At 35.3% G+C, this 15875-nt stretch overlaps 1 protein-coding gene across 4 annotated transcripts in view; it reads right to left on the bottom strand.

Annotated features, from left to right (window-relative positions):
- TAFA2 (TAFA chemokine like family member 2) overlaps positions 1-15875 on the bottom strand; it is a 189382-nt gene that overhangs the window by 9897 nt on the left and 163610 nt on the right. For 3 of the 4 annotated variants that reach the window (XR_009114406.1, XR_009114405.1, XR_009114407.1), the window contains one exon: positions 5111-5358. The exons of the other annotated variant lie outside the window; for it this stretch is intronic. The gene's annotated coding sequence lies outside the window, so the exon portion shown is untranslated. The remainder of the gene's footprint in view (positions 1-5110; positions 5359-15875) is intronic. 4 annotated transcript variants of the gene reach the window in all.

The raw sequence follows: 15875 nt of genomic DNA, 5'->3' as shown, positions 1-15875 counted from the left end.
CAGGTGCCACTGAGCTACACAATGTAAAATACACATCTTCTGATATTATCCACAGGTGGAATTTTACTGGCTTCATTTGTGATACATTTCTCTATATCTATATCTATCTCTACCTATCTGTCTATCCAGTAAAGAGCCACTAAGGCAAATAAGACAGAGGAGTATCTCATATGAGGAAAGATTGAGAGTGCTGGAACTGTTCCACTTGAAAAAGAGAAAGCTTGGGGGAAACACATCAATGTATACAAATATGTGAAGAAAGGGGGGCAAGAAAAGTGAGCCAGAAAGTGGTGCCCAGCAGCAGGACAAGAAACTGAAAACAAGCCAACACAGACAGTATCCTCTCAGAAAAAAAGTTTTTTACTGTGAGGGTGGCAGAGTACTAGCACATTTTGCCCAGGGAGACTGTGGGCTCCATTACTGAAGATATTTAAAAGCTGTCTTGCCCTTATAGGCTTTAGATGTCTCTAGTTGAGCGGGGGGGGGACACTTTCAGAGTTGCATTCCAATCTCAACTATCATGTGATGTATTATTTCTATTACACACAGATCTATGCATGGGCTAAGGTGATAAACTTCAGATAACAAAAATGGTATTTTTGCACACACATGACTGCTCAGCTACAAGGCTGTTTTGAAGTGCAAATGTGCTTTCAATCACAGAAAAGTCAGTAAAATCATAATCTGTGTGCCTATCTACCCCTCCCACCTAGTACTACAACCCTGTGGTGAAAATATCCCCATGGAAGTAACATACACTGTCACATAAATTAGATAGGTGATTAAAATAAGAAAAAAAAAAAGAGCTGATAGCCATTCAGATTTCTGCTCTATATCAGGTCACTCACCTACATACACACACACATACACACACAAAAACAAACATATATATGTATATATTAGTGGTCCACATTTGCCTCTATGTTTGATTTCAATACTTCTTGTGTTCAAGCATAGATTGCACATCAACATTAATGGAAGTTATATATCCATACACCATACACGTCAGGGAGTGAATAAACCTCTTGGATATTAAAGGCAGTTTCATAAAGAAGCAATGAAATTTTAGCTAATACCTAGAGGTGGTAATCCCAGAAATGCTTAATTTTGGATATAGTAAATGTTACTTGATTCAAGTGTCTGGGAAGTAAGGTATTAAGGTATTGTGCCAAAGACCTTCATAGGAAAAGAGGGACCAATAACAATACATGTCTGATCTTTAAAATCCGTAGAGAACAGTAACACCCTGAAGCGTGCAAATCAAGTTTTCTGTTAATAATTAATATGTATGGAAAATTAACAATACAAAATTTAAAAGTACACGAAACCTTAGCATCCTATGTGTTGATTTGAATTAATTTGTTCCTTCTTGGAATGCAATTACTCTCTTTATAATAATAAATTTTCTCACATTGTGGTTATATCATAAATACACCACATTAGATTCTCTTCATTTTCTTGTCCTAAATACGCAATTAAAGCATAATTACTCTGCAGTTGCAGACTTTTTAATTTAAATTAGTGAGTGGCTGCTGTAAATTGGCTGTAATTGTATGTGGACTCACTTGTTTTATTTTAACACAACATATAATTAAATTCACCTGAAGATTTCCACATTATTCTGCTTACTAAATGTTCAGAACAAACTGAGTCTTTGGGTAAAATCTTTTTGCCAGGATAATGCAGAATGGATCAGAGATTGAAAGATCTCATGACATCACATTAGAAAAGCTACCAGCCTCAAGAGATATTTCTGGACAACAATGGGTGAAAAATATCCTCATTTTTGAAATCCACACAGTGGATGAATACAGCAGATAATAGTATTTATTTTGTTAGAATAGATTTTCAATAAAAACTGTGATACTTTTTCTCAGGACTTTCTTCTGCCTCAGAAGAGAAAGGAAGAAACATCAAGACTGTAGGATGTAAAGAATGGTGAGAGAATATTCCCTGAATAGTAAAGCACTTCTCCCTAAAGTCAAGCACCTAAGCATCAAAGTTACAGAACCCCAATTAGGTATAGTAAAATTCTTCTGTTTCTTCACAGAAACAAATATATCACAAATCATTAGCTAGCTACAAAATAGCTTCTGCATCCAAAATTAGGCACATAATTAATTATTATATAATAATGTTGGAATAAAAGAGATAACAATAGATGCTTTATTGAAATTAAGTGCGTGCTGGAAAATTTCATAACACAACTTGTACGCTACTATTTTTTTACTGGCAGCTTTTTGAATTTTTTCTGTGTTTATCATAAGCCATACACAGAATCCATATTGAAAACTAACTCTAAAGTTTGCAAAGTCAAGCACTTGGAATGTGGCAACTTGCCTTTTTATATCTCCCCTTGCAATTTAATTCTCTCTCTTTTCCATCATACACAGTAAAGAAGTTAATTTAGTGTGTGAGGAGAGTTGGAGGGAAGACAGGGCTATGTATCAATGCAAATGCAGAAAAGGTAAAATATTTAGGCCAATGTTTCTTGCCTTGACAGATGATTCCAGATGGAATGGATGGACCCTCTGTTCTGGGTTTTCTCCAAAGAAGCAGAAAGTACTTAATAGAGGATTTTTTCTTTTTAATTAGAACTGTTCCATCAACTATATAAGATTGTGTGTGATCATAAGTCATGTCATCTAAGCATACTCAGGCTTTTTCTTTTTGCTCTTGAGATACATAAGGCACAGAAAGGAATTTTTTTTTTTTGTGATACCAATTAATAGTTCACCCTGAGCTAAGCAGAATTTCATGAGATGAAGTTGACTTGGCACCCCTTCCATTTTTTTCTAAACTATTAAAAGCCTCTGGAAAACAAAAGTGGTATGGGGATTTCAAGCAAAAATAAAAGGGGTCTCACAAATTTATTTAATAACCAACATGAGATATGCTAAATACAGGGAATGACAAAAGCCTAAGTAATGGCTTGAAGAAATGCCTACAATGGATTGTCTTCCAAGTGCTGGAGAAATGACAGAGATCCCATACCAAAACAGCCCTTGTTTGTATGCAGTATATTCCTGTCCATTTTGTGTCATTATTGTGGTATCCTTTCTTAAACTGTATGCAAAACACCACAAAAACATTTAATAAAATTATGAACAAAGTGATTCTTTAGCAAAGCGTTTCTAAAAAGGAATGAACTCAGGAGGGCTATATCAGTCTTGTTCTTTTCTAAAACATAAATAATTTGGTTGTGGTAGCAAGAACTTAATATAAATACTACAGTGTAGAAACAGGGCCCATATAACCAGAAACAAACATCTGCCAGTGCATTTTCTCTACTCAGGCCCTCTGAGAATGAGGTTGAGGTTGGAAATGGATCTTTTGAACAGATGGAAGCACACTATTTCCTGGAACTTTAAAATCCATGCAGTGTGTTTGCCATGTACTATCATTCATACATCGCCTGTGAAAGCAAATGACAGCTTGCATTGCCACTTGTGCTTGTTCATTCACTGAAACAGTTGAACTTTTAAGCTTGGAAAATGCTTCTGTTCTAGTACTACTATCTTGTACCAGTGATAATCCTAAGTACTTTGCAAATGTTAACAAAGGACAGGTTCACAATTTCCTCACAGATGGATAATCATGTCATTTATGTTCCAATGAATTGGGGAAAGTGGACAAAAAGATGTTAAGGACCTTTCTGGAATAGGGCTCATATATGTATAGACCCCTTACAGCAGGTAGATGTGGATTTGGGTCTTTATTGCTAGATAACTGGGTTTCTGGAGGGAGGAGGAACCATTTCAAAAGCCTGAGAAATGAAGGTGACTCAAGCACATTTCAAGGGAACTGCAAGAGAAAACCATTAATGAGGACACAGGCCCTTATTTTAGTATTACAGACAGCCCTTTGACTGGGCTAATGACAAAATGCAAAATTTGAGTTACTTTTTGAGCAGTCTGGAAAACAGATATTTAATAACTACACAGATTCACTTACCTTCAGAGAAGGTTATGTATTGGAAGACACTTTTTCAAGTCATCAAATATTTCATTCCTGTATATAAAATTTTGATCCTACCTAACTTTTTATTTAAGGACTCAGCTTCAAATTTTTCCCTTAGTTTTATTTTAGGCACTGCAGTATGAAAAGTATTAATCTAAACATGTTGCCAAGCCTGTTAAGCGATTTAGAATTCCAGATCCTCACGCTTGTCCTTCAGGAGCTATGAGTAGCTCATTTTATTAATTAAAAAGTGCATTTCCCACGACATGACTCAAAAGGCTCCCAGTTCTTTGATAACCATGAGACTCTAAAACCTTATAATTCTTTCATATTTTTATTGCATAGTGACTAATCCAAACTGCACTTTTGATAGTTCTTGTGCTTATGACTTCCATTATAGAGAGACAAACATTCTGAAAACTCATTTCATGCAATGCCATTTGAAATATAGCTGTACTCCTTTATTTCCCACCGCTCTTAAGGATTTCAGCTGGAAATTTTTGGTTGTAAAGTGAAGATCTAGACAGCCAGTGTTAAAAATTTTTAAAAGTCTTTAGAAACCTTTCCCTTGTCAAGTGATCTTTCCACTTACTTCTAATAGTCTGAAAGGTAGGACTAGTAAAATAGGTAATGGAAAAATATCTCAGAGCATGGCGTATGTTCCTGTAAATGATAAAGGTCTTCAGCCTGAACACAGTTTTAAGATAGGTAAACAGCTTCTAGCCTGTCTTAGGAATGAAATGGAAATACCCAATTCTTGGGGTTTTTTTATGAAATTTAAGTAATTCAGCATGTAATACTGAGCTTTCAACTACAGATGCCACACCAGACTGGATGTACTAAGATGGATTTCTCTTCCAAGTGCTGTTCTCCAGAGCATCTGCTGTTACCCATGAGAGTAACTTAAGCTTACCAACTGGGTCTATCTCTGAAAGTCAAGAGTGTGAAGATATTTTAGGGGTCCCAGAAGCATCTAAGTAATGCTCTGAGGCTGCTTAGTAGCACAGTCAGAATCTCTCCAACCACCCTCCAGAAACTCTGCCCAAATGAGCCACAAGTCTTCAATGTCCACAGCAAACTAAGCAACTGCAATGAGGAGTAAGGTACAACAATTCCTTTTAATACTGTGTAAACCTGTATTTGTACACACCTGCTGCTCTGTGAGCAATAAACCGGGGCTGGAACACATTTTCTGGAGTGGTTTGACTCTTTATTCCTCAACGAACGTTCTGGCCCTTCCTTAGAATCCGACCAAGACTAGGACTCATCACAACTAGTGCTCCATCGTGGAGCCAGAATATTTTTTGAGTGTGGAAAAAACAAAAATTGTCATCAGGCACAGCAGAAACCTCCTTTCTCTACTTCTCCATTCGGACTTGAGGAGTTTTACACGTTTGCCTAAGAAACAAACACATGTCAAGTACTACACTCTTATGAAATTAGTTACAGAAAACAAAACTGGGATAGTTGGAATATTTTTTTAACTTACAAGGATAAATAAAAAATGACAGGTTAAAATATTTCAGAATCAGAGAAAATTCTCTTAGGAAAAGTGCATGGTCTTTAAAATACCCAAACATACTCAAATTCAAACCAAAAAGCAATAGAAACTGATAGATTACACTCATTTCTGAAAGTAATCAGCAAAATTTAAGTATGACAAAACAGTATTTGGAAAGTTCTTTGAGAATAAGTTCATACATAGACCTGTGGTACAGAAAGGAGTCATGAAGTCAGAAGACAATTCCTTCAAAATGAAAGATTTGAGTGTGTTCTCCTCATATATGTTTAAAGCAAAAAAAAAAAAAAAAAGAAGGTTACAGGAAACACTATAAAACAACAGAGGACACATTTCAAAAGACAATATTCAATTCAGACAGATAGTTCTTTATCTAGATATTTGAGATAGATTTTGAACCTGCCAATAATAATCACTTCTGATGTGATACACAGCATCTTATCAGATCACCAAAATTTCTTGAAGTTTTCTTCTTTTATTTTCTTAAATATCATGCTGCAGATCATTGAAAATATACAAGATTAAACTCAAAATTTCAAAAATTTCTTGCTTAAATAAAATCTCTACATATTTGAGTACTATGAAATCAATTAATATGGTCCTGTGTTCATACTTCCTTGAACTGGATAGTTTACAAAATAAAATAAATTGGTACATCTCACTGGGATAATGATGATAGTGAATCGTTGATGAAGATATATGAGTTACATCAAGGCTAAATCCAATTCATTAGTCCTTCCTATACACTCATTATTACTGTCTTCCAACAGGTTATGCCACTGTTTTGAACATACCCTAATTTTCTCAATGTTTTCTGTAACTCGGTAGAGAACAGAGTTTATGGTAGAATTATTTTAATGTAACACAATGTTTCATTTACAGACAACAATTTTAAATTAAAAGAAGACTTAAACAAAAACCTTATTTTACTTTCTGTAACAGATAATAACTGCAGCAATTCAGACAAGGATATATTCTTTTGAGGTTTTTATGGTGCTCACAACTCCATAGTGGGACTGCAGCATGGCGGCATAAAAGACTGCAAGACAATTAATTACAAAAAATGAATTTTTTTCTCTTCTACACCACTTATCCTGCTTAATCATCCCAACTGGGAGATAAAAATAACCTCTTTCCTTTCAACCTATGAGGAAACTGAAGCATAAGAAAGAGTCGTGTTACCCTGTCAGGAAGTGTTAATGGAGAGATGGGAAGAGAGTCCTTCTGTCTTTGGCTTTATCTGACATCATGTACCTATGGAAAAGGCTACACTTGTTTTTTATTGGAAAGGAAAACCTATAACAAGCATTTTCCTGTGTTTACATTCTAAATACAAAAAAGCAAAACATTTAAAAAACTCAAATCCAGTCTTGTTTTAAAACTAGACTGAGGTTCTAAACTGTCTAATAGGCATAAGGAATTTTCATCTTTTAATATATTTGTCTAGAAAGGAGGTCAGAACTTCCAATTATCCTCACTAAAAAATCAGGTTGTCCAAATTATTCAAATTTGAGATCTTTTTCTTCTTCAAATTTTATGCTCTAGGGTTTTTCCTGGTATTTTGAATGGAGAGTAACAAGCCATTTGGACAAGTTCAAAATAGAAATGTAAATTATTTCCTTACCTGTAATTTTATCTTCTCTATAAGAATACCTGCTGTTCTGTTAGTGCAGTACTGATGTGTTTTCTGCCTTTGTCCCAAGCTTCAGAGATTTCTCTGGTGATTTTTCCCCACTTGCTTACCAGCTTCCACTGCTGGCATTTTGAGGAAGTGCATTCACATTTGTCTCCAGGAATACTGCCATAGCTGAGGGAATATAAGATAACTAAAACACAAGTTAGAAAACAACAGAACCAATATCCAGGAGGGAAAAATGATTTAAAAACAATGAATCAGTCATGAACTTGAATCCCTTTGATCATTCTCCTTTCTCTTTTCATCCATTTAGAATTTCCACATGAAGAAAAGACTTTTCTGTGCTTGGAGAAATTTTGGCTTAAAAAATGGGTACTGACAGAGTAGTGGGTACCATTTCAGAGAATATAAAATTAATTTCAGGAATCCTAATTTTAACCTTCTCCTGTATGAGTACCCATCATGCCATTAGTCCAATACAGATAAGAAAGACAAGAAAAAGAAGAAAGGTGGCAGATCTGGAGGATTTCAGAAAAATCTTTGATATCTTTTCTCAAGTCCTAGTAGAACTGTGAAAAAGGAAGACACGGGTTTTCACCCAGAGGCTGAACAATAAGAAGGATTTCTCATTGCCCAGGAAAACAACACATAAAGCCTCTTTCACTAAGACATAGTCAAGATTATGGTTTCTGATTCCCAATAGTTGTAGTCATCTTGTTCAAAGATGAACAGAACAAGTGCTGTCACTTTAACAAGTAAATGTTTTTTTGCTTGAGCATTATGGAGATATACAGGTGAAAGTTACAACACCTTATAACATCTCTGTACTCAGGATCACCTGGATATTATTTTTGAACTTCACAGTGAACAGAAGTATTCGGTCAAAGCTAAAAATGAATTTAATTTAAAGTGTCTTGCTTATAGAACATGTCCAGTTGTCTTCATATATGCATTTTCTCATTATCTTATCTAAATATATTGTGACCTAAGACAAAGTATGAATGAATCAAAGTAGCTAATTACAATTAGACTCTGGAATTCTAAAATCTCATGTAATGAAGGAAAGACCAAAAGTCTCAGAAGGGGTTGTTGCCTTCAAATTTCAGGAATGTAAGTACCCATAATGTGCTTTAAGGTTGCGAGAAAGAAAAAGGATTCTGGCAATTTCCCCATTGACTTTTGAAAAAGTGATTGGCTTTCCAAGAAATAGGCTTCAAATTTGTCAAGTTGAATTCCAGAATAAAGTCTCCTGCTCCCTTTTTATTCTTCATGAATGAGGAATAAAAATTATTAGCAAGTGGAATTGGAGTGATGCCTTGAAGATGAGAAATTTACATTTTCCAGGGTGACTCTGAAAAGGTGACAAGGAATCAGGACAGAGAGATGTCAAATATCTAGAACAACTAATCTGATTATGGAGTGCATTTTCCTGAATTAGAAACAGCATGAGCAGACACACAGTCCTTTGGTCTTCCTTTGGCAGGAACATGGTTCTAAGCCACAAAGTTTGAACTCAGGATGAAGAAACAAGTTCTTCTGGCTGGCATCAGTAATTTATCTTATGACATTCTTCAATCTGAAGAGACAAAACTGCAGCTCTATTAAGATTCTCAGATCTATTTGTATTCTCAGATCTATTCTCAGATCTACTGAATTTGTAGATGCACGTTGATTTGACACAATGCTTTGTTTCCTTGAGAACCTATTCTTCTTCATAAACAGGAGACAAACTTTGGTTGGTCTTGCCAACATAATTTTACAGGTTTCATCATACAAATAAGCCCTGGAGGATGGGATATTTTTTAGCTTCAGAATCTGCACTTCAGAGTTCTATGGCATTTATCATTGCAGATATGGAAGGTGATGGATGATAATCAGGACTGTAAGATCTAAGAAGGGATCATCTGTATATTTTAATAATGCAGCAGAAGAAAGCTGAGAGTCCATTTTATAGAACGTGAAAAGTCCTTTGGAGTATTTTCTCTATACACAGCAGTAATGTCTTTCCTGAAATTGACTTGGTGTTCACCAGGGTGATAGAAAAGTAAACTACAAGTCATAAAAAAATGTGCAATTTTGAAATTCTCATGGAAATTAACTCTATGTTGGTGGCTTTCTTTATTAATTTAGCCATAGGCAGCCATCTTCCACTTACTCCTGTCTGAGTTTTTTCTTTGTTTAGAAGAGTTTTCACAAAGGATAAGACTATCTTCATTATTCTTAGGAAGAAATATTTAAGATTTACAATCATGCACACTTTGCTATGCAATGGAATAATGGCTGAGTAATCTGATTTCAATTGGTTTGAGAGCTGTTCACTCCTCCAACTCTGTGGCTCTGTAGGCTCAGAATGCTCTGTATGTCTGATTCCCCACTTCATAGCGATTATAGTTCATTTCCTTCCCTATAAGAAGGCAGAAAAGCAGAGCTGCGCCAAGGGGGTGTTTCTGATGTTTTCTATAATTAGTCCTAATGAGTAAGGAAATACCTCAAGAAAACTATGTTGTTTTGAAGAAATTAAAGCATTACCTTTTGAACAATGGAGGGCCAGCCTCATACATTTCTGCAACTTAGAAGTGATGTAGAGTTTGTGAAGCCTGAGCCAAATACTCAGGGAAAGAGGAAAAAATTCTGTCTGAAGCTATTTAGGCAGCAGATCATGTGAGGTTTCAGAATATCCTGGTCTCTCTGACTTTCAGAAATATATCATTTCTGACTTTCAGAAATTATCCAAAGAAGCCCCTACAGGCTAAAAAGGAGGGCGAGACAAGAAAGAAGCACTAGTCTTAAAGCATGCCAGCATGACTCACATGATACTGGCATTTGAATATCATCTCGTACAGTAATTTCTGAGATATTAGAACATGACAAAAATTTTCCAAGAAAATTTAAAAGGACTACTAGATATTCAAAGAGCCCTTTTTGCACAGCTGTGAATGGCAAAGAGACTGGCAGAATGAAGCTGCAAATGGAAGTAGAAACATCTTTGATTTTGGTGTCAGGACATTGGAAAAGTGGAAATTCATGGGGTGAATGAAATGAAGAAAACCAGTCATTAACAAACGGCCTTAAGTACTTGCTCTTATTTTCCATCACAGAGGCAGAAATTTTTTTTTTCAGACATGAGGTCAATATCTCAAATATGCCAGCAAAGGACAAAGCAGAAGAATAAAAAAGTAAATCACAAGTTGAATCTTCTGGGACAAAGGCAGAAAACATCTTGGCTGGACAGATTAATTGGAGAATTTCCACATGGAAAGAAGTAATGGTTGCAAAAATCACTGGTTAGTAATTAATGACATGCAGTTGAAATCTAATTGCATTTTTCTTTAAATAGTGAATAGTTTGCTTTGATTGCAGAGAAATTCTGTCAATGTTCAGGTTCTGGAGAAGCTAAAATGCTGCCTTACAATGCATTCTAGCTGCAATCTTACCTTCAGGAAGACTACTCCCTGACAAAAATGCATAAACTACAGCATATACTACTATGCTGTGGGTGTGATGAAGAGATTGCAAAACATTTCATTTTTCGTTATTTCTACAATGTGTCTACACACAAAAAAAAATTATATTGCCTTCTATGAGTAGCTTGAGACCATACTCAGTGCATTCACAGGGAGATATAGCAAGGCAATTTATAATCAGGCTCCATCTTTTCAAAAGATCTGTACCTGTGAATATTGCCTTTAATCCATTTTCTCTTTTGATGTTACTCACTTTCATTCTTCATTTCAGTATCCATAGGACTCAAACTCAGAACAGAACTAAACAAAATTTGAAACTGAAAATGTCTTGGGATTTGAATGCTTGGGTTATCCTCACGTGCCCAACAAGCTTTACTGACCTTTCAGTTTATTACTTTGCTCATTGCATTTCACACCACAACACTTCTTCCTTTAATCCTTTATTCCATAATTGCTCTTTTGCAGATATTTCAGAGTACATTTGCTTCTGGAGAAAGGACCATGACATGTCTAGATTTCTGTGACCACAAAGGAACATGAGCAAGGCCTAGACTCCTGCCAAATGGAGACTCACAACTCTACTTAGGGTAGAACTAGGCACACCAACTTCACACTAAAGAGGCAAATCTGGTACATAAAAGCTATTTTTAGGAAAATCAGTAAATTGCATAGCCCTGAATACTGATGACTCCTTTTAACATGTGTTGGCTGGCATGATAACTATTTCCATCAAAATGTCCACGTGTCCCAAAAGATTAGTGTTTAGGTGCCCTACAAAAAATACAAAGCTTCAAAAGCAAAGAACTGCCATGCTAGATCAAAACAATAATTACTGATTAATACAAAAGTCCAGTTTGACCCTAGAAAATGTCATCCTATTTACACTACCAGCTTATTCATCCCCTAAAACTTGTATTTATTCTTAGAAAATATGTGCATACCACTTATTGCTATTTTAATGACAGATTAGATACAGTGGTCTCTGAGTTAGCAAAGAGAAACATGCTGAGACAGCTGCAAATTTCTCCTTGTGACAGATTAGCCAAAGGCATGGAAAGAGATACCATAGCAACAAAGAGGCTGTCACAAGTGCAATCACTCTTTTCCATGGGTAATATTTTGCTACAGTTTGTGCACTCACTTATATTGTAATCACATCATTTTTATGAACCTCCAGGTACTGCTGGTCACTGTATATATGTACATTATTCCAATAAATCTTCATTATAAATTAAAGTAGGCGCCGAGGAGTCTATACAGAGGCTCTGAAGTGAGGCAGAGGAGCAAAGTAGTTTTACAGTGAGGTGGTTTCTTCAATGATAAAACCCCTTACATAATAGTAGAAAAAGTGCTTCCTGTACCTGACACATGGCAGATCATTCATCTATCCTACAATTATTTCACATTTCTCAGTGGTCAAATTTTTTTATGTCTTGTAAGTTAGCAGCATTTTTACTCTGTAAAACTTGTCATGTGAGAAATACACTGCTCTCTTAGCAGTCACTGAGCACAACTACCATACATTCTGCCTACCAGAAACATCTTGGAATAGCCTATACATTGTATTTAGATTATGAATTTCTGCTTTTTCTAACGCCATATCATTATTACTGCTGTTTCTGAAAAACCTGGAGGAGGAAGAGGAACAAAAACATGAAGGAAGAAGCTACCACATTTTTAACTTTGGCAGAAAAAACAGTAACACTTAAAGAACCTATGGATCTGTTGCTTGTCTGAACTACGGACCAACATCTAACATTGCTGCATTGCTAACTCCAGGTAAGGCTCAGTTACAAGAAAAATGCCATTCTCCTTTCATATCCAGGGACACATTTTAGCTCTCTTGTAATTATTATTATTATTATTATTATTATTATTATTATTATTATTATGTCTTACTCAAGCAGCACTTATGACAGCACTGATAGCAGTTGAGTCACCACTTTATGCTGCCTCTTGATACTGGGAATCTGAGTAGCCCACCAAAATGTAAAGGTACCAAACAAGGGTCCTTCCATTCCTCATGCTGAAAGGGTTATGAACAGCATACTTCATAAATTGAAACATAAATAAAATTACTGTCTCCCCTTTCATCAGCTGTAATTAATTTAGAAACAACTCAGCATCTTCAAGTGAGAAAGAGGTGATAGAGCAAAAATGTAAGCAGTATTTATAAATAGCAACAAAACTGCATTGATTGAGAGCAGTGAGATGCATATACTGATCACAATTTGGCTTCAAATGAAGCCAGTTGGTGTGTTCAGACAGTAAATTTTCTATTTTTCCAAGGATCTTATTCAATTTTGAGTTTCCTTTAAATTCTGGAAGCCATAATGTAAAATTAGATAAATTGGAATATTTCAAATAACTGAGTACGGGCTCTCTCCTATAATGTTTTTGAAGGTATAGATGCTCTCAGTATGAGTATGGATTTCTCAGCATCCTGGCAATATTTCTGTTCTTTTCACACTAGTCATCTGTCTCTGCTATTGATTTGGAATGCAGATTTGGATTTGGAATGTAGATAAATATACTCACTATGGATTTATTCTTGGATCTGTAATATTTCTCTTTTATTTCTCTCTGTCCTTGTAATATTTATTTTATTTTATTGCAGTACTCTATTTCTGCTATTGGTTTGGCATATAGTTACATAGTAATATACTAGCTATTGATTTCTTTCTGTTCTGCAGTTTGCTTTCCTCCACATTCCAGTTCCTTCAGCCCTTCTTAAAAGTGTAGGTGCTCAGCTATTCCAGAAGCTGAATGCTCATTTCCAAACCACATCCCTTTATAACCTGGCTGAAAATACTTCTTACCCTGTGTTTATAGGAAAACATTACTCACTTTCAATTTCTAGAAATTTTCAGGGGTTAATAATCAATATCGACTATGTATCTGATTTTTCCATTGTTGTTAATTTATATTTTTAGTATTAACAATTCTAAAACAGGCACTGTTGCCAATTTTTAGTGTATAGTAGATACTGGACATGTTGCTCATCATAGTATGAGTCACTAATTTAGCTCACAGCTGTGTACCTTCAGAATATGAGCATTTTTAAAACATATATTATATTATATTATATTATATTATATTATATTATATTATATTATATTATATTATATTATATTACATTACATTACATTACATTATATTATATTGCATTTGACAGGGGTCAAAGTCCAAATCTTCCCAAACTGACAAAGAATGAATGGGCCTTTATGGTCATTTTCCTGCTGAAGACCACATCAAAGTGACTAAATTATCTAAGCTAGCTGCTTCTTATTCAACATTAAATTTCTAAACATTAGCAGCTAAGTTAGTCATGTTAGTTTTACTCTAGATTATTTGAGAAACATAAGCACCTCCAGAAGACAATTTATCAGACTTATAACAAAATCAACCGTCCTCTGGAACTGAACAACTCTATCTAAAAGTAAAAAGACAGTCTAGAGCTTGGGCTAGTTATCTCACTCTAGAGAGTCCTAATCCGAGCAAAGTCCAGTAAATTCTACCCCACATGATTTAACCACAGTTTAATGTTAAACTATGCCTCATTCCACAGGCAGTTCTACCAAATAAAACTAAAAGACTGAGGACAAGGTACCATTTAATTACCATGTAATGGTTTGACACTGCACCAGGGAGGGCTTGGACTGAACGCCAGGAAGCTTTTCTTGACCAAGATGATTGTCAAACATTGGAAGAGGATTCCTAGAGAGGTGTCCAAGCCTATCAGTGTTTCAGAGACATTTAGATAATGTTATGATTTACATGTTTTAATTTGATCAGCCCTGAATTGTTAAGGTAGCCAGATGTGATGACCGGTGTATGCCCCTTTCAACTGAAAGAGCTTATTTTTTCATATATTTTTTGTCATGAAAAATACCATTGCATACTTTTCTATATGTTCATAAAATATCAGCCCAGGAACACTCTCCCACTGCCTGGAGCAAGTACACACTTCTTCAGTCATGTTCCACTTCCAGAATCTCAAGATGAGACCCAGGATACACCACTTTACCTTGCCCTTTTTCTCTAAATTTTGCAGGAAAGGCACACAGGTTAATGAGCTGCCCAGGAGCCATGACATCTTCCAAGCTAGTCCCGGGGTGGTTGCCTGGAGAACTGGCCACCACTGGGGCACTTTATGCAAACCCTGCCTGTATCACAAAGGTAGCAGGCAATGTACTCTTTTTAAAAGTACAAATAAAGCCTGGCATCTAGATCTGCCCTGGGAAAAGCCCTATCCAGAGAGAGACCTCTGATGTGGAATATACCCTATAGCGAAGAGAAATATTTAATTCTGTCTTTTCAGCTTTTATCCAAATGCAAAATGTTAATTTTCACTCTTTGTAAAGAGCTTGTCTGTTTGATATAAAATCAGAGAATTTTTAAAATGTCATGGTCAGTTTTATACGTAATAACAGTATATTTTTCAGCTGATGGGAAAATTACTTTTTTAAATAAAGACCCTTTCCTGTATTGCAAGGAGAGAAAGGAAACACAACAAAAAGAAAGAAACAAGAAGGAGAACTTCTGGAATTAGAATAATTCTATTAGAAAGAGGCTATAGAAGAAAGAGTACTGCAAATGTAAAAACAAAAAAGGATTTTTCACTTTTTTGAAACTCTTTTCTCATCATTTAGAGAGGGCAATGTGACAAAATTTTTTGTGTTTATGTATCAAAAATTGAGACTTGCCATGTGGGGGAAAAATGCAATAGTTTCCTTTCACAACAGTTTCTTAGCCTGGAGGAGAATGCCCAAGCGTCCCTGGTAAAATTGCAGCTATGCTCATAATCCTCTCATAATTCTCCTAATGTATTCATGAACATCCTCTTTTGTTGTGGTATTATGACTGGGAACACAAGCCCATATTTCTTTATATGATGTCAAAAAATTTACTGATTTACCTAAGTTGTCAGTGTCTTTTTCTCCCTTCCTCTCCTGCAGGTTACATAGACCCAAAATAGTCAGTACTCATCTTATTCATACACATTTTTCCCCATATTCTTTTCTATGTTTAATTTTTCTATTTCTTTTCTATGGTTAATTTTTAATATCAACCTTTTCCCTCTAATATGTAAACAGATTAGGAAAATAATACCCAAGTTTGTATTCTAAAGGTAAATAATTTCCAAATTTGATTTCTTAACATTTGAATTCTGAGTACTTCTAATTCATTATTCTTGTATGACCTTATTAGATCTATATAACTGAACAAAATGCAAAACCTCAAGTAGACCACATTTTTAAAAATCAATTAGTTTTCTGCCATTTTTTATCTGGCC

Source organism: Melospiza georgiana, chromosome 4 (genome assembly GCF_028018845.1).
Source record: "Melospiza georgiana isolate bMelGeo1 chromosome 4, bMelGeo1.pri, whole genome shotgun sequence".
Lineage (NCBI taxonomy): Eukaryota > Metazoa > Chordata > Aves > Passeriformes > Passerellidae > Melospiza > Melospiza georgiana.
The sequence above is the reverse complement of the archived record's forward strand: the minus strand, read 5'-3'. Positions and strand labels throughout refer to the sequence as shown.